The sequence below is a fragment of the Prionailurus viverrinus genome, chromosome C2 (assembly GCF_022837055.1).
Source record: "Prionailurus viverrinus isolate Anna chromosome C2, UM_Priviv_1.0, whole genome shotgun sequence".
Classification (NCBI taxonomy): domain Eukaryota; kingdom Metazoa; phylum Chordata; class Mammalia; order Carnivora; family Felidae; genus Prionailurus; species Prionailurus viverrinus.
The window spans coordinates 85251693-85271065 of record NC_062569.1 but is presented as its reverse complement, the minus strand read 5'-3'; positions in this window follow the sequence as shown (position 1 = coordinate 85271065).

The window sequence follows — 19373 nt, the reverse complement described above, 5'->3', positions numbered from 1 at the left end:
GAGGAAGTGCGTCCCCAGTATGCAAACACCAGGCCAGGGTGTCACATGTTTATAAGATGATGGCTCAATTCTCTCCCTCCTCCACCCTCTCCTAAGGACTGTGGACTGAAATCCAGCATGCCAAGTGAGGACATCAAGGGACTGAAACACACAGCCATGAGGGGCAACTGCTTCTCCAGCAGATTTCTTTTATTTAAAAAAAAAAAAATTTTTTTAATGTTTATTTATTTTTGAGAGAGACAGAGACAGAATGCGAGTGGGTTAGGGGCAGAGAGAGAGGGAGACACAGAATCCGAAGCAGGCTCCAGGCTCTGAGCTGTCAGCACAGAGCCCGAAGCGGGGCTCGAACTCACGGATCGTGAGATCAGGACCTGAGCCAAGGTCGGATGCTCAACCGACTGAGCCACCCAGGCGCCCCCAGCAGATTGTTTTTAAACCCATAGTTCACCCAGAAGGTGGAGACCAGCTGACCACCTGACCACATAAGCAGTTCTGCATTGGAGGGGGTTGGGCAGAGTCCTGGGCACTCCCTTGAGTGATCCCAGTGGCTTGCAGTGGGGCAGGGAGCTTCCCACTGGTGGGCTCCAGGCCGTGTGGTCCCTGGCTGAGGACCCACGCCCACGCTTGAAGGGCCCTGTAGGATGGCCAGGCAGGACTCTCTCCTCCATGGACTCAGAAATTCCAAACGGTTCCAACTATTAGTAATATGAATAGAATATTAGTAATATTAATAGAAAAACATTCCCTGGGGCTTGACGAAGCCACTGAGTTGTAATGCGCCTATAAAAGCAAATGGGTCACGTGTTGTGGTTTTCGAACTTTCCCTTGTGCAATCAGGTGGTAACACGGGTCCCGTGGTGGCCTCCTTGATGGGCTTGGCAATAAACGTGGCACCATGAGAGTGATCAGGAAAGAGAAAAAGAGTGAGGCATGGAGACAAGCATGATATGCCGCATTAATCTTAAACGAGATAAGACTGGTTATTTTACCAGGAGGCCTAGGCCAACCCGTTCCAGCCTCAGCAGCGAGACAGGGAGGAGCAGGGACTCGCCTGTGGTCCCGCAGTGGCCCAGACAGCCCTGGGGTTTGATGGCTATGAATGCAAGTGCACTGGCAGGGCACTGGGCATGTGGCTGGAGACCACTTAGGAAAAGAGTTCCAGGTCCTGTGATAATCGGCCTGTTAAACATTCATTTAAGTAGTCAATCATTCATCTTCCAGGAAGTGCCTTTGGAACACGTGCTGCACCAGTACGGGAGAAACTCTGGTGACAAGAGACACCACACCCCCCGCCCCATGCCTGCCTCGGTGCCCTTGTCCCCACCTCTGCCCTGTTCCTGTGGATGAAGGATGAACGTTCCATGCTGGCCAAGGTCGGCCCCCCACCTGCACGAGCCCTCCCGTGCCCTCCTGGCTGCTCAGGGATGCTGCTCCATTAGTCTCTCCCTCTTTACTGGGTCTCTCCTGACAGTGGGGGACTGCGCTGTCATTTCTTCCACCCAAGTATACCCTCTCTGGACCCCGCTTCCTCCCTGAGAAAAATGGCCTCAGTGCTCTTCTCCTTAAAGCTAAACTCTGACCACAGCAGCCTGTACCTGTGGCTCCAAACCCTCTCCTGCATTCTGCTTTGGGTCCACCCCTGTCATACTGTCACTCACAAAACCATCTTGTCAATGTCATCAGTGTCCTCATTTTGCTAAATCCAGCGGACATTTCTTGGGCCTCATCGGGCCTGACCCGTCAGCAGCATTAGATGCAGTCGGCCCCGTCCCTTCCTGCTGCTCAAACAGCTTCTAGCGCACCACGCTCCTGGGGTTTCTTTTCTACTTCTGGCTCCACCATCTATCTCCTCCCCTTGCTTCTCCACAGCTTCCTGAAAAAGGAGGTACAAAGAAGGACATCAAGCCTCAGTCCTCAGAACTCTCCTCTATCTATCCTCACTCACCGAGTGACTGTAAATGACGCTTTCACGCTGACTCCCAGGGCTGTGTCTCCTTGGAGCTCGCTGTGTATGAGGCATCTCTGCTGGGCAGCTGAGTGCTGGTCTCTTCCAGAACCCAGCTCCTGCTCGCACCTACCCCTCCCCCACGCAAACCCTCTCTTGCCTGCAGTTTTCCCCGTCTCAGCTAATGGCAAGTCCGAAAAAAACCTCTGTATCCTCTTTGAGGCTTCTTCTAGGCTCAGTTTGAGTGAATCATCAAATCTGAAGCTCTACCTCCAAGGTCTGATCATCACCTTTGCTGCTGTCACCTTGGGCTCACCCATTAATATGTCTTGGCCTGAGCATTACAAGACATAACTGGTTCTGCCTGCTTCCACCCTTCCCCACAACCCCCTCCCTGCCTTCAGTCTATTCTGCACACAGCTTCCAGAATAACCCTTTCAAAAGTAAGTTAGATCATGTCTCTTCCTTCCCGTCTCACTCCGAGTGTCAACCACATTCATCCCAAGGCCTGTAGATGCCTATATGATGTATCCTCCTACTACCTCTCTGACTGCCTCCCTCTGCTTTCTCCTTTGCTCACTCTTTCCTGCCTCAGGACCCTTGCACTTACAGTTTCTTTTGCTTAGAACTCTTTTCCTCCCAGATCTTTCCTCAAATGTTGCTTTAGTCCTTCCTGATCTCCTTATTTAAAATTGCTACCTATCCCACTCTCATTCCCCATCCCCCATCCCTATTCTATTTTCTACATTGTACTTATTATTCTCTGATATTTTGCCATAGCAATTCAGTGGTGGGGTAGGGGTGGGGAAGGGCATAAGGAGATGCATCATCTGTAGAAGCTTTAGGAATAATCATGAAATGTACTAAAGGTCAGTCGGTTTTAGCCCCATGTACTGGCCATTCTAAATAATGCCCATCAGGGTGGGCAGCTCCCACTAACTCTCCCGGGTTTAATGCACTGCATTTCCCTTATTTATTTGCTTATTGTTCTTTTCCCTCCACTAGAATGTAGGATGTTTTGTCTGTCTTGTTCATTGTTGTTTCTCTAATGTTTGCTGTGTGGTAAATGCTCAGTGAGCTTCCGTAGAGTGAATGAAGGAAGGAGACGGTTCCATGAGTACCCAACAGCTGAGGGTTATCAGGACGGTTTCCTGGATAAATCCATGGCTAAGTGGTCTAGTTACAAAAGCCTAGAGCAACTTCACTTTCAGGGTCACCAAGCCAAGCATAGGTGTCAGAATTCCTGAGTGTCATTATTAAAAGTGTTTCCTTCATAATGTTAATGTTGAGTGAATAAATGTGTTCCTTTATTTGTAGATGGCCGAGGGTCCATGGGGATGTCTTGCAGAGACGGCTGGTTGTCACTGTTATTTTTTATTTTTTTAATGTCTATTTATTTTTGAGAGACAGAGAGAGACAGAGCATGAGCTGGGGAGGGGCAGAGAGAGGGAGACAGAGAATCTGAAGCAGGCTCCAGGCTCCATGCTGTCAGCACAGAGACCTATGTGGGGCTCAAACTCATGAACTGTGAGATCATGACCTGACCAGAAGCCGGATGCTTAACTGACTGAGCCACCCAGGTGCCCGTGGCTGTTGCTTTTAATCAGAATGGCTATTTTCCACTCCTGCTGAAGAACTGGAGGCTTGGGGCCTCGTACACAAGGTCAGAACCTTCACTTACATCTTGAGTTAAAGTGTGGACTCTGGGAAACCACTCAGGAGGAACAGTCCCAAAAAGTGACGATGAGAGCCGGGAGACACTCTCAATGCCACCTCCTGCGGGAAGTCTTCCCTACTTTCTCTTCCCTCTTCTGGTCAGAGTGTATACCTTTTTCCTCGTGGTTTCACGTTTACTTCTTTAACATTTATAATGTGTTACTGTCTTTATTTGCTCCCATGTTTGTATCTTCTACTGAAAACTGACCCCAGAACAGAAATGATGCCCATTCATTTCAATTCCTGGTCCCTAGCATAGCAGCTGGCACACTGGAGGAAATCCATCAATGTTTGCTGAGTGCACAAATGACAGAGTAGATATTGAATAAAGGGCTGTACCACTATCAAATGAATATAATGTTTATCGTGATGATGCTTTTGAATGACAATCCTGATAACGAGAGTGACGAGTAGTCCACAGTGATCAATTAAAATCTAGAATACAGATATAATATACATTCTTTTCTGGAAAGGTCATAGGTCACTTAACTCTGTTTTTTTTAAAGTTCCAGAGGCCCAGTATCATCCACAATCGTTCAAACATTACTGACGCAGAGTGCCTATTAAGCATCAAATATGTTATGGCTTCCAAAAAAGAGTGCATTGGGCCGAAGACCAATGTTTTTTTTCTTTTTTTAATTAAGTGGAGTTAACCTGAAATGCTGGTTTTATGTGTGTAACTAGTCTGAGGCGTGGAGATCAGCTCATATGCCAGTGCACTGATCCAGCCACAATTGACAGGTGGGCCCTACCCCACTACAGAGAAATCTTACAGGCTTCAGAAACCAGTCTAATGAAATGCGATTTTTCACTAGTTCAAAATCAGAGTTCAAAACCAGTTCAGTGAACATGTAAGTATCCAGTTAAGACAGGAGGTTGAACAAAATTAATTTGGAAACTTTCATAGGCTTTAAAAAAAAAAAAAAAAAAACAACCCCAAAACTTGAGACTTTAAAATCGACTGTTTCATTATAGGCAATGCATTTGAGTATTAAATATATGTTAAATTTCATTTAGCCGATCCCTCCCCAGACTTTTAAAACCACCACCAATAAATATTTACATATTTCCCCCCCTCCCCAAAGCGTTTCCCCAGGCACACGCAAATACCACTCATTCTGAGGTCCTGTTGCTCCAGATTAAACAGATTCTCCTTCCAAGAGAGCAGCGCGTAGCATTCTGCTCCAGCCAGAGCAAGGTTTCTGGCTCTCGGATAATTTCACCGCCTCTGGTTGACTGAGCGGGGCTGGGAATCGCATTATAAAAGCCTTCCACCTCTCTCCCAAGCCAGCCTGGGAGAGGCGGCCAGGGTTACATCATCCATCGCGGGCCGCAGCCCGCCTTGTTGGAGGCCAGCTCACCACAAGTGCTTTTGGAGCATCCCAACAGTGGGACCATCATTCACTCCACCATCCCAGATGGGGGCACAACTTGCGTGGCACGTTTCCCACTCCAGGAAGACTGCAGTGAGCTTCCTTGCACTTCTGGGACGGTATCCCTTCATACCGGACAGACTGCAACGTAGTTAGCAGGCTGGGAGGCTTTGGGAGGTTTGCCTTCAGCAGTGAGAGGGCACCAATGGAGACACTCTATAGACCTGGGGTCTAGGGCTGGGAGCCCGACCCTTCCTTGTCCATGCCCCCCCCCCCCCCCCCGTGCTGGGACACGAGTACCCGAACACCTCAACATCTTGGGGTAGTTTTAAAGTCTGTTTTAGTCTCAGCTAGGAGTCTCAGTCACTGGAATATCTACGTTCTCAGACTACCCAGGGGGTTCTTATTTCTTTTTTAAAAATTAAAAAAAAAAAAAATTCACAGTTAATCTGTGGTCATTGTAGAAAAATAGGGAGGAAGTGTAAATAAAAGGAAAATATTAAAAATTAATACCAGGAGGTTAAAATATATACACATCAAAGAAAGCGATGGACCTCCAGACCAGTTAGTAGGTAGGTCTCTCTGAAATCAATCCGGCAAGAAAAGGATACTGCGCTTTGGACCCTCTACACTGTTGCTCCTTCCCTATTCTCCTTTGGGGACCACAGCACAACAGCTGGTGTGCCACAAATGGCGGGCATCACTGACGCCGGGTATGAACAGCATTGAGGAGCAGGCATGCGCTGACCCCTCTGAAGGGCCGCTGTGCTACATTCTCCCTCGAGACTCCCAGGGGGTAGTCCTGACTGGGCTGGGATCTGGGATCTGGGATCTGGGATCCGGGCTTAGGCTTCTGATCTCCAGCCTGAACCACCGTCTGCTCCACTCTGCAACAAATTGGTTTCTTCATGGCGCACTGCAAGTGTGAAGGAGCAGTCTGCTGTTGGGACAGTGGCAGGAGGTCTAGGTGTCCCTGGCTGCTTGCGGGTTTGTGCTTCCCACTTGTGTCCTTCTCAAGCCCATCGGCCGGTGTTATCACCAGTCCTCTGTGTGGGCACCCAAGAGGCAGCCTTCTAACTCAACAGAGGACGGCACTCAGAAGCTGGAGTGAAGGGGTCTTTGGTCCTTTGGGAAGTTCCCCAGGGGGAGGCTGTGCTCTTATTCTGATGGTGAATGTTCTCTCACCCAGGTTCTGTGTGGGGCCTGGCCAAATCCTCTGGGAGAAATGAGCAAGGCATATGGTCAATGAATATTCCCTCCCAGCCATCCAGGAAGTCTGCCTCCTCCTCTTACCCCCAGGCTTCCTGGAAATGGCCCATCTGACCTGTCTGCAGGCCTTTGGGATTTTCCGGAAGGGAAGAGCCTGTTCACAGGGCCTGTCTCAGGCTTAGCAGGTGCCTCAGGAGTTGGTGGGGCCGTGGGGGGAAGGGTGGGAATCTGGGGCAAGCTTTCTCTCAGGAAAAGGGCATCCAGTGGGCTTGCCCTCTGCCTCCCCCCCAGACCTCATCCCTTTGGAGGCACCTTCCCAAGTGACTGCTGTTGGACGCAGTCCATTCCCTGCTCTAATGACGTTGTAATTAGGATTTCTGCAGCACCTACCAGAAAGAGAGGCGGCGCATACTTCATTGCCCACCCTCAAAACTGCCTCTCTCCGTTCTGCCCAACGAGAGGCTCAGAGAGGATGTCTGGGGTCAGCCATATGTCTATATTTTAGGTCAGAATCCTGGCCCTCGGAAGCCCCACTCGTGGTTATGGTCAGCCAAGTCCGCTCGGCCATGGTGTCAGAGGAGGGTCAGATAGTGGTCAGGCCGAGCCCGTGTTCACTGGGCCAGGATCGTAGAAACGTGTCCCCTCCGGCAGCTATGCCTCTCTCACCCCAGGTCCTAGAGCTTCTCCACCAGGGCAAGGAAGCAGGTGCAGGGCGCCGGTGCAAGGTTTCTCCAGGAGCCTGGCCTTTATCAGGCAGCTAGGAGCCTCCCGGGGTGGGGGGCGGAGGCTCCACGAGGTTGGGAGGCCAGAGTGGGGAGGAGAAGGCGGGGAGAGGGGGGAGGGGAAGGAAAGGGAGGACAGAAGGGGGAGGGCGAGGGGAGGAGGGCCCAGGAGGGGAACGGGAGGGGGAGGAGAGGACCAGGAGGGCAGGGCCGGTCGGGAAAGTGGGCGGTGGCCGAGAGCCTGGGGCGGCCGTGCGGACGAGGGGCGGGCCCGCTGGTGTGGCCGATGAGCCCGTAATGAAGCCGGGAGCCTGGGCCCCCTTTGTTCCAGGGAAACCTTTTTAAAAACCCCTTCCTCAGCCCCCTTGCGGGGCGATTGGGGACAATGGCCGGCGGCACAGTGGGCCGAGCGGAACGGCCCCTTTAGAGAGGCCTTTCCAGCCGCGGGGCCCGGGCTTGGAGGCTCCGGGCGAAGGGAGGCCGGGGCGAGGCCGGGGCTCTGCCCGCGGGCGCGCCCTGCGCATAGGGGCCACGAGGCCACTACTAAAACAACAGCGAGGGTTTAAAAAATGGTGCAGTCGCGGAAGGCTTGGGCCCCGTGGGTCCTTGGCAGATGGCCAGAGCGGCTCCGCAGGCGCCCACCTGGCACCCGGGGAATGAGGCGCGCACGCAACCGTGGGACGCATGGTTGCGTTTCCCTGAATGCCACTGTGGCACATTCCTGGCCTTTGCAATTATTGGGAAACGCGAGTATCTTTTTTTTTTTTTTTCCTACCGTTCTTGCCCCTTCCCCCTCCCTTCGTTTTTCTTCCAGGCATGGAATTATCTCCTTTAGCAGTTCAAAAGACATTCCATTCCCATGACCGAAACAGAAACGGTGAGGCTGGCTTACCGTGGCCCTCTCTCTTATAGGGAAATTCAGGCAATAAGTCATAATGAATCACAATTTAAAATAACATTTCTTTAGCTTTTAAGGGTGTGCTTTCCTTATTTTCAGAGAGCTGCTGACAGTTCTGTGTCTTGATTTCCCTCAGAAAGAACCCATTTCCAAATTTTATTCCTTTACAATATTCCTAAAAAAAAAAAAAAACAGAAAGAGGATTGAGGAGGCTCCTTTTGAACCCCCTCTGAACTCTAAAGTTCTTTAAGTCTATCAGTGCACAGAGGCTGTTGGATTTTAAAACAGAGTTGGGGGGAAAACCTATCACCATGATAAATGATCGATCTAGTCTGTCAGCTATCCACCCCGATTCTGGTTGGTGCTCTGCTTCCCCAGACCCACACCTCACATCTGTTCCAGAAAACAATGACGTACACAAACTGGCTCACCAAAGGCAGATGTACCTCTGTGTCTGCCAGAGTATCTGGAAAAGTCTGATCAAAAACACTCTCAATATTGTGTAGTCCAACAGGAGACACTGAACTGGAAAAGAATGGAAGGTGAGGGGGTGTATTTCCACCAGAGAATAAAATTATTGTACAAGTTTGAACTCATCTTTAAACAAAGCCATCTCAGGCTTTCATCCCTAATGTGTTGCCATTTACACCCAGGCTGGAGGGTGTAAGGGTATCTTAACAAGTAATTGTTTCCAGTAAGGGTCACTTTTGGCCTCTCAAATTATGGCTCTGGTATGTCACACTGGACAGGTATTTTTCATAGTTCACTGGGTCTGATGGGTCTGAGAGTATTGAAGGCTGTGCTAGAGAGGAGCCCAGGGACATGGTGATTAGGGGGCTTCTGTAGGAAGTGCAGTGGAAGGGACAATGGGCCAATTACCAGCAAAGCCAGCGGTCTCCCTTGGAGAGGTTAAGGAGGAGAGCACATGGCCTTTGAGCTACCATGTCATCTGTCCTGGGGCTTAATCAAGTTATCATATCACCCCGGTGTCTCCAGGCCTCCATCCATCGATTTGAATGAAGACAAAAATTTGCAGACAAATTTCTAGCAGCAGGAAGTTGGTGCTCTCCTGCGAGGCTGGATGAAAAGCACCTGTAACCTTGTCGGCCTCGTCCAGCTCCTGCTGGGAGCTGCTTCTGGCTGCAGCCTGCTGGCTTCAGAGCCTGCCTGTCAGCAGGGGATGCTATTATGTGTTTCAAGAGAATGCCCTGGAGCAGGCTCGGCTGTGGCCAGGACAACACAATGTGGCCAGCTACCCATAAATGGGTAGGTAGACACGGTCTCCTTCCTTTTGATATTGGCTTGGACTCATATTTAAATTACGACAGGGCTGGCAAGCCACAGCACTCATGGTGGCACGATGGGGGTATTTATGTTTCTCCCTCTCTGTGGGGAGTGTGAGAAGTAGGGCGTTCTACAGGATGCCATCAAGGCCAGACCTCTGCTTTTCTTTGACCTGCATGTCCCTGTTTGTGAAATTCACAGGTGTAATTTATATGCAGGCTGCAGGGTGGAAGGGAGAGGAGTTGAGTGTAGTAGATGGAATGTTGGGTGGGGTCGTGAGACATGTGCTCCAGGCCTAGCTCTGTGACCTGGGGAAGTGGCTTGGCCTCTTTTTGTCCTGGTTATTTCACTTACAAATAAGAGGGGGATAACGATCCACGCAGTTACCCACTTCGCAGGTTATGAGTCAATGTGACGATAAATGCTGAAGAATCCGTCTATCCAGTAATGAAAAAAGTTTAAAACCACATTATCAATGCCTCTAAAGTCCTTCCAGCATCAATGCCCTATGATTTGATGTTCCAAAGAGGAACAGGAGAAGAAGAGCATTATTAATTAGCATTAATATGAGAGCATGTCATCCAGAGAATAAGTTGATCGCTGAATGCGAATTTCACGGCCATGAGTAGGAAAAGGTGGAGGATATGACTTTTAACACTCCATGGGACCTGTTGATCTGATCAGAAGCAACTTTTCCGAAGCCCACAGAAAACTGGACTTTTGGACGTTTTGTTGGAGGACTAATAGCCTTAAAAAGTAGGAGGAGACCTGACCAACAAATCACTCCTTCCCCTGCCCTTCAGACTGTGTTTATATTCCGTGGCCACTTCGTGGCAGGGGATATCAACCTTGAACCCAGTGGCAGCTCCACACTGTTTCCTCATCTATAAGACGGGGCATACTTCTCGGCGTCTCTAACTCACGGGAGCATTGGTGGAATCGACTGGTTAACAGGTGAGAAAATGCTTTGTAACTAACGTGGAAGGCGCTAGATGGGTTTATGCTGTGCATACCCACACGCACACGCACACACACTCATAAAAGACTATTATTGACCCTTTACCTGGAGCCTGAAAGAACACGGGGAATTTCACGGCCTTGTGGCCCTGACTATATGGATCCAATGTCACCGATGGTCTGGCTCGAAAGAGGATTCTTCATTTGGAGTTAACATCTGGCGGCTCTCTGGGAACCAAAAGATATAGGGTGCTTCGCTGACTTCCATCTTCTGAGGGGTGGCCCTGTGGGCACAGGCAGGGCTGGGGCCCTGGGGCCCAAACACAGAGATAATCAGACAGCAAAAAGCTAGAATAGGGACTGAGTGCCCTTCATTCGTTACTTTCCAGTTTGTCTGCCCTAAGCCCCTCCCCACAAAATATCCACCACTCTCCCAAGCATCACATGAGGTCCTGCTCCATCATTTTTGCTTCTGCCGTTTCCTCTCTATCATCTATCCACTTTCTCTGCCTATTAAATCTGTTTCATCCTTCAGAGTCCTATGCAGTGTCACTGTTGTGAAGCCACAGTCTTCAAACTCTTAGCCCAGTCGGAACTGACTGTCCCCACTGTGAAACATTGTCCTGTCCTTTGCCCCATCGGTCCGTTTTGTATTAGTATGCACCTCTCTCCCTGCTTACTCTGAGCTTCTCAGCTGCAGAAACACTGTCTAATTCCTCTTGGGGTTCCCTGGTCCCTAGTACAGCTGCTGGTGCACAGTAATTTATGCACTAAATCTTAAATTGCATTCTTTTTTTAAGTTTTATTTTTATTTATTTTGAGAGGGAGAGTGAGAGCAAGCAGGAGAGGGGCAGAGAGAAGGAGAGAGAGCATCCCAAGCAGGCTCTGCACCGTCAGCACAGAGCCCAATGTGGGGCTCGAACTCATGAGCTGTGACATCATGATCTGAGCGGAAATCAAGAGTTGGACACTTAACCGACTGAGCCCCCCAGGCGCCCCTTGAATTGCATTGTCCCCACTCGGTGTGTCAGAGAGGGACATGAGGGACTGTGGAAGGGGAGGAAAAGACGAAATCTTGTCTTTTCACGTTTATTTAAACCACATCCATCTTTGGTTTTTGCCTTGAATCCCAGCCGATTTGAAAATCTGAAAAATTGCTTCAGTGTAGTTGGCAATGTCAGTTTGATTATGCCTCCTTTCCAAGTGGGTTAGTCCTGCCCAATAAGGCATTCCTTTGCTGCCTCCTAAGTGACGTTAGGAAATTTCTGCAGAAATGGTTCCTGGCCAAGTGGACGGCAAGGCAGCTCTTGCTCAGGCTCCGGCTCACAAAATGCCCCTTGTGCACGAGTCCATGGTATGGTATGAACCTCACACTCCGGCCGGGACCCAGGGGCACAAGTCCTGTTTCTCAGTTCCGTATTTACACATTCAGAGAATGCTGCAAGCAGGAGAGCATCTCTTCCTGTAGTTTCTAAGTGTGGGGTCCCTGGACCACCAAAGATTCATAAAAGTAGTGAACCAGGCTCTTTGACCCGTTCCAATATTTCGAAAAGCCAGAGATAAGGGTGCAGGGCCTGCTGTCATGGAAAGTGTCTCTGTCTTTTGTTCTCTTTCGGTTTGGGCTCCGTTCAATATGGTAGCAGGGCATAGCTGATGATAAAAAAAAGTTACCAAAAACTATATTCAATTTTTTAGGTCAAAGTCTTTTTTTTTTTAATTGCAGTATCGTTTACACAACAATATTTACATACTTTATGGGTGCAGTTTGGTGAGTTTTTGGCAGTCATGCACAGTCATCTAGCTACTACCACCATCAAGATACCGAGAATATCCATCATCCCCCAAAGTTCCCTCATGCCCTGTCATCGTCAGAACCCTCCCTAGAGCCCCTGCTCCAAGCACCTGCTGATCTTATCATTGTAGTTTGGCCTTTTCTAGAGTTTGATGTAACTAGAATGTACGTTGTGTTGTCTTTTGTATTTGACTCCTTTCACTTACCATGAGGTTTGGGAGATTCATCTATATTGAATCAATGTTTTGTTTCTTTTTAGTGCTGAGAAGTATTTCATAGGATAACTACAACTTGTCCATTCACCAACGGATGGACGTTTGGCTTACTTTCAGATTTGGACTCTTGCATCTGTGGCCATGAATAATGTTGCTTATGAACCTTCAGGTACAAGTCTTTGTGGGGACATATGTCTTCATTTCTCTTGGGTAAACAGCCGGGAGTAAAATTGCTGGCTTGTATGATGGATATATGTTGAACGCTACAGGACACTGGTAAACACTTTTCAAAGTGGCTGCACCTCTGTCATTCCCACCAGCAGTGTATGAAACTCCAGTGTCTCCCCATCTAACACCGGGTGTTGATGGTCATTCCATTTTACCCAGCCTAGTGGGTACGTGATAATGTTTCACTGTGGTTTTATCTTTTATTTCCCCGATGATTGGTCATGTCCATATTGGGCAGTCACATATCTTTGTTGAGGAGGTATCTGTTCAAGTCTTTTGCCCATTTTTTAATTGCACTATTTGCTTTCTTGTTATTGTGGAGACAAGCCCTTTATCAGATATGTATTTTGAAAATATTTTCTTCCAGTCCGTGGCTTGTCTTTTTATTTTCTTACATGTGTCCTTAGACGAACAAGTTTTTAATTTTATCATATATATATACATGATATATCACATATATATCACATATCACATATATATACATATGTGTATATATATATCTCACATATCTATATCTATATCTCACATACGTATCTATATATACCTATATCTCTGTATATAGATATATATTGTGACTCATGCTGTTTGGGTCATGTTTAGGTAATCTTTGCCAACACAATGTCACAAGGATTTTCTCCTATGTTTTCTTCCAGAAATTTAATTTTAGTTCTTAGATTCAGGCCTATGATCCATTTTGATCATTTTGTATATGGTGTGAGGCAAAATCTAAGATTTAGTTTTTCCCTCACGCAGATATCCAGTATCAATTTTTTTTGGGGGGGGGGGGTAGGGGAGAGTGTAAGTTGTGGAGAGGGTCAGAGGGAGAGAGAGAGAGGGAGGGAGAATTCTAAAATTCCAAGTGGTCCCCACACCCAGTGCAGGGCTCAGTCTCCATGACCCTGGGATCATGACCTGAGCAGAAATCAAGAGTCAGTCATTCAACTGACTGAGCCACCCAGGCATCCCCAGTATTACTTCTTAAGAAGATTACTCATTCCTGGGTGCCTGGCTGGCTCAGTTCTAGAGCATGTGATTCTTGATCTCAGGGTCATGAGTTCAAGCCCCACCTTGGGCGTGGAGCCGACTTCAAAACAAACAAACAAAAGACTACTCATTCCTCATTAAAGAACTATGGCACTTTTGTAAAAAAAAAAAAAATCAATTGACTATGTAAGCGCAAGTCGATTCTTGGACTCTCTGTTATGTTCTCTAGGTCTATAATTATATAATATAATATATATAATATATTTTGTAATTGTAATTATGCCAATGCTACTATGCTGGATTACTTGAAGTCAGGTAATGTAAGTTATATATATATATGTTTTTTTTTTCTTTCTTTCTTTCTTTTTTAGAGAGAGAGCACGATGGAGCAGGGGAGGGGGCAGAGGGAGAAAGCAAGGAGCCTAATGTGGGGCTCGATCCCATGACCTGGGGCCATGACCTGAGCCAAAATCAAGAGTCAGACACTCAACCAGCTGAGTCACCCTGGCACCCAAAACTTGTTTGTATTTTAAAGATTATTTTTACTATTTTTGATTCTTCGCTTTTCCATGTAATTTTATTTTATTTTATTTTATTTTTTTAAATTTTTTTTCAACGTTTTTATTTATTTTTGGGACAGAGAGAGACAGAGCATGAACGGGGGAGGGGCAGAGAGAGAGGGAGACACAGAATCGGAAACAGGCTCCAGGCTCTGAGCCATCAGCCCAGAGCCTGACGCGGGGCTCGAACTCACGGACCGCGAGATCGTGACCTGGCTGAAGTCGGACGCTTAACCAACTGCGCCACCCAGGCGCCCCTTCCATGTAATTTTAGAATCACCTCATCACTTTCTCCAACACAGCTTGCTAGGATTTGATTAGGATTGCATTAAATCTGTAGATCGGTTTGTATTGGAGAAAATGAACATTTTAACAATATTGAATCTTGAAATCGTTGAATGTGGTATACGTCTCCATTTATTTAGGTTTCTTTAATTTCCTTTCATAGTATTTTATAGTTTTTGGAGTGCAAGTCTGACACATCTTTCTTTAAACTTATTCCTAGATATTTTTTACATTATTTGTAAATGGAGTGTTTAAAAGCTTTTAATTCCCTGTTGTTCATTACTTGTATATAGAAATACAGTGAATGCTTTATTAAACTTTTTATTTTGAAATAATTATCGAGTCACAGAAAGTTACAAGGGGAGAAGACCCAAATTACTGTTCACCCAGTTTCCTCCAATGGTTACAGTACAACACAGTACAAACCAGAAATTTGACATTGGTACAATGTGTATGTATATCATTATTGTATGTATGTATTCACATAACCACCACTATAAACAAGATACAGAATTATTCCATCACCCCAAAGATCTCTGTTGTGTTACCTCTTCATAATCACACCCATCTCCCTCATCCTTGACCTCTGGACACAACCAACCAATTTTCTATCACTATAACCTTACATTTTAAGAATGTTATATAAAAGGAGTTGACTTTGAGCTTGACTTTTTTCACTAAGCATATGCCCTTTAAGATCAATCCAAATGGTTGCATGTATCAATAGTTACAATTTTTTTTTTTTATTGCTAAGCAATATTCTATAGTATGAATATACCACTGTCTGCTTCACCTTTCACTTACTGAGAGACATTTTGTTTGTTTTCAATTTTTAGATGTTACAAATAAAGAGGCTAAGAACAGTCATGTATAGTTTTTCGTGTTGACATACATTTTTATTTCTCTGGGATAAATGCCCCAAAATGCAAATGCTGTGAGATATGGTTAAGTGTGTGTTTAGTTTTTTAAAATTTTTATTAAAAACTTGGTTGTTGTTTTCATTGTTGTTTGTGTGCTTAGTTTTATTTATTTATTTTTTTAAATTTTTTTCTTAACGTTTATTTATTTTTGAGACAGAGACAGAGCATGAACAGGGGAGGAGCAGAGAGAGGGAGACACAGAATTGGAAGCAGGCTCCAGGCTCTGAGCCATTAGCCCAGAGCCCGATGCCAGGCTCGAACTCACAGACCGCGAGATCGTGACCTGAGCTGAAGTCGGACGCTTAACCGACTAAGCCACCCAGGCGCCCCTGTGCTTAGTTTTAAAAGAAACTGCCAAGCTGTTTTTTCAGAGTGACTGTACACCGTTTTACATTCCCACCAGCGGTGAAGGAGAGATCTGGTTTCTCTGCATCCTTGTAGGTTTTTGGTATTGTGACTATTTTTAAAATTTTAGTTGTTCTAATAGAGGTGTAGTGATATCTCATTATGGTTTTAATTTGCTTTTCTCTAATAGCCGGTGATGTTTACCATCTTTTCATATGCTTATTTACCATCTGTATACCCTCTGTGGTGAAATGTCTTCAAGCCTTTTTCCCATTTCCTAACTGAATTGTTGGTGTTTTTTTCTTTTTCTTTTTTTTTACTCTTGAGTTTCCAGAGTTCTTTATATCCTAAATATGAGTTCTTTGTAAAATATGTGGTTTGCAAATATCTTCCCCATTCTGTAACTTGTCTTTTCAACCTCTTAAGAGTGTGTTTTGCAGAGCAAATTTTTTAATGTTCATGAAAGTCCAGTTTATCAGTTTTTTAAATTTATGGATGATGCTTTTTTGTCCAAGAACTCTTCACCGAGCTCTGGATCCTGAGGATTTTCTCCTATGTTATCTCCTAAAAGTTTTACAATTTTATGTTTTACATTTAAATGCATGATTTGTTTTGAATTGATTTTTTTGTAAAAAATATGAAGTTTAGGTTCTTTTTTTTTTCTTTTGTTTTTGAATATCCCTTTGCTCCAGTACCACTTATTAAAAAGACTAGCCTTCCTCCTTTGAATTGCTTCTGTACCTTAATTAAAAAATCAGTTGGCCCTACTTGTGTGGGTCTATTTCTGGGCTCTGCATTCTGTTGCATTCATCTACATATCTACCTCTCTTGATTACTGTAGTTATGTTGTCTTAAAAATCAGGTACAATGATTTCTCCCAGTTTATTCGTTTTCAAAGTTGTTTGCCTTTCCATGAAAATGTTAGAATAAGCTTGTCCATTTCTATAAAAAATTTACTGGGTTTTGGTAGAAATTTTGTGACACCCGTACATCAACTTCAGGAGAATTAACACATTTTATGTCGCATCTTCCCATCCGTGAGTATCCTTGTCTCTCCATGTACTTAGATTTGCTTTGACCTTTTCTCATCAGCATTTTGAAGTTTTTAGCATATAAGTGTTGTACATGTTTCGTTAGATTTACCCCCAAGTATTTATTTCTTTTGGGTGGTAAGTGGTCATATTTTTAATTTCAGTGTCCTTGTCTTTATTGTTAGTATGTAGAAATACAGTTGATTTTTGTATGTTTACCTTGTATCCTACAATCTTGCTGAACTCACCTATTACTTCTAAACAATGCGTTTTGTAGTGTTTTTTGGGTTTTCTAATAGCCATGTGATTTGCAAAAGGGAGACTTTTTTTTTAATCTGTGTATCCTCTTTGATGAAGTGTCTGTGCAGATACTTTGCCAATTTTTAAAAAATGTTTATATTTGAGACAGAGAGAGAGAGAGAGAGAGAGAGCAGGGGAGGGTCAGAGAGAGGCCGGGACAGAGGATCTGAAAAGCAAGCTCTGTGCTGATAGCAGAGAGCCTAATATGGGGCTGGAACTCACGAACCGGTGAGATCATGACCTGAGCCGAAGTAAAACGCTTAACGGACGGAGCCACCCAGGTGCCCCAACAAGAGGGAGACTTTTATTTCTTTTTCAGCTTGTATGTCTTTTATTTCCTTTTCTTACCTTATTACCCTGACGTGACCTTCTAGTATTATGTTGAATAGCACTAATGAGACTTCTAAGATAATTCTTGCATTGTTTCTGATCTTAGGGGGGAAAGTGTTCAGTCTCTCACCATTAAGTATGATGTTAGCTGCAGGTTTAAAAAAATATGTTTTCTAGGGTTGCGTGGGTGGCTTAGTCAAGTGTTTGATTCTTGGTTTTGGCTTAGGTCATGATCTCACAGTTCGTGAGTTTGAGCCCCATGTTGGGCTCTGTGCTGACAGTGTGGAGCCTGCTTGGGATTCTCTCTCATCTCCTCTCTCTCTCTGCCCCTCCCTTGCTCCCTCACTCTCTCTCTCTCTCTCTCTCTCTCAAAAATAAATAAACTTAAAAATATTTTTTTTAATGAAGGTGAGGAAGTTCACTTTTTGGAGAGTTTTTAAAATCATGAATTGATGCTGAATTTTGCACAATGCTTTTTCTGTATTTATTGACACATTCAAATGTTTTTCTCATTTATGCTATTAATATGGTAAATGACATTGATTGACTTTTGAATTTATTTTTAAAATTTTCTTAGATGTTTATTTGTTTATTTTTGAGAGAGAGAGAGATACAGCAAACACAAGTGGGGGACGGGCAGAGAGAGAAGGAGACACAGAATCTGAAGCAGGCTCCAGGCTCTGAGCTGTCAGTACAGAGCCCGACATGGAGCTCGAACTCATGAACTGTGAGATCATCACCTGAGCCCAAGTCAGATGCTTAACCGACTGAGCCACCCAGGTGCCTGACTTTTGAATTTAAACCAATCTTGAATTCCTGTGTTAAACCTACCAGCATGATATGTTATCTTTTTTCATAAATTGTTATTAAAAATTTTGATTTGGGGGCCTGCTTAGGTTCATGAGGAATGTTGGTCTGTAGTTTTCTTTTCTTTTGATCTCTTTGTCTGGTTTTGGTGTCAGGGTAATATTGGCCTTCTAAAATAGGCTGAGATGTGGTCCCTCCTCCTTCACTTTTTGAAAAGTTTACATAGGATTGGCATTATTTTTTCTTTAAATACTCGGTAGCATACACCAGTGAAACCTTTGGGTCTGAAATTTTCTAATAAGCAAGTTTTTAATTTCAAGTTCAATTTCTTTAGTTGATACGAGGTTATTGGGTTTTTTTTACTTCTTGGATCAGTTCTGGCAATTTGTGTCTTACAATGGATTTATCCACTTTATCTAAGTTGTCAAGTACATCAATGTAACATTATTAATAGTGAAAATTATTAGCCTTTTGATGTCTAATGTTATCTTTTGCTTTCAATATTGACAACCTGTATCTTCTCTGTTTCTTTTTTTTTTTTTTTTTTAACATTTATTTATTTTTGAGACAGAGAGAGACAGAGCATGAACGGGGGGAGGGCCAGAGAGAGAGGGAGACACAGAATCTGAAGCAGGCTCCAGGCTCTGAGCTGTCAGCACAGAGCCTGATGCGGGGCTCGAACTCACAGACCGTGAGATCGTGACCTGAGCGAAGTCGGACGCTCAACCGACTGAGCCACCCAGGCGCCCCATCTTCTCTGTTTCTTGATCAGCTTAGCTAGAAATTAATTTTATTGATGTCTTTAGAAAACCAGTTTTTGTTTCATTGATTTTGTATTTCATTGTGTTTCATTGTGATTTTTTGTGTTTCATTGTATATGTATATGTATGTATATATATGTATATATGTGTATATATATAAATATATGTATATATATAAATATATATATATCAAGTTTTTTGTTGAATTGATCCTTTTTTCATTATAAACTGTTTTTATTTGTTTAATTAAAAATTTTTTTTTAATCTTTATTTATTTTTGAGAGAAAGAGAGAGACAGAGTAAGAGTGGGGAGGAGCAGAGAGAAAGGGAGACACAGAATCTGAAGCAGGCTCTGGGCTCTGAGCTATCAATACAGAGCCCGGTGCGGGGCTCGAATTCACAAACTGCAAGATCATGACCTGAGCCAAAGTCAGACACTTAACTGCCTGAGCCACCCAGGTGCCCCTATTTCTTTAATTTTTTTGTCTTGAAATCTATTTTATCTATATTAATATAACTTCTCATACTTTCTCTTTTATTCTAAAGACTTTATTTTTCAGTAATCTCCACACCCAGTGTGGGGCTTGAACTCACAACCTCAATATTGAGAGGTGCACACTTTACTGACTGAGCCAGCCAGGTGCCCCTCAAACTTTCTAATGGTTATTGTTTGCAGGGCAAATATTTTTTTTTACCATCCATTTACCTTAA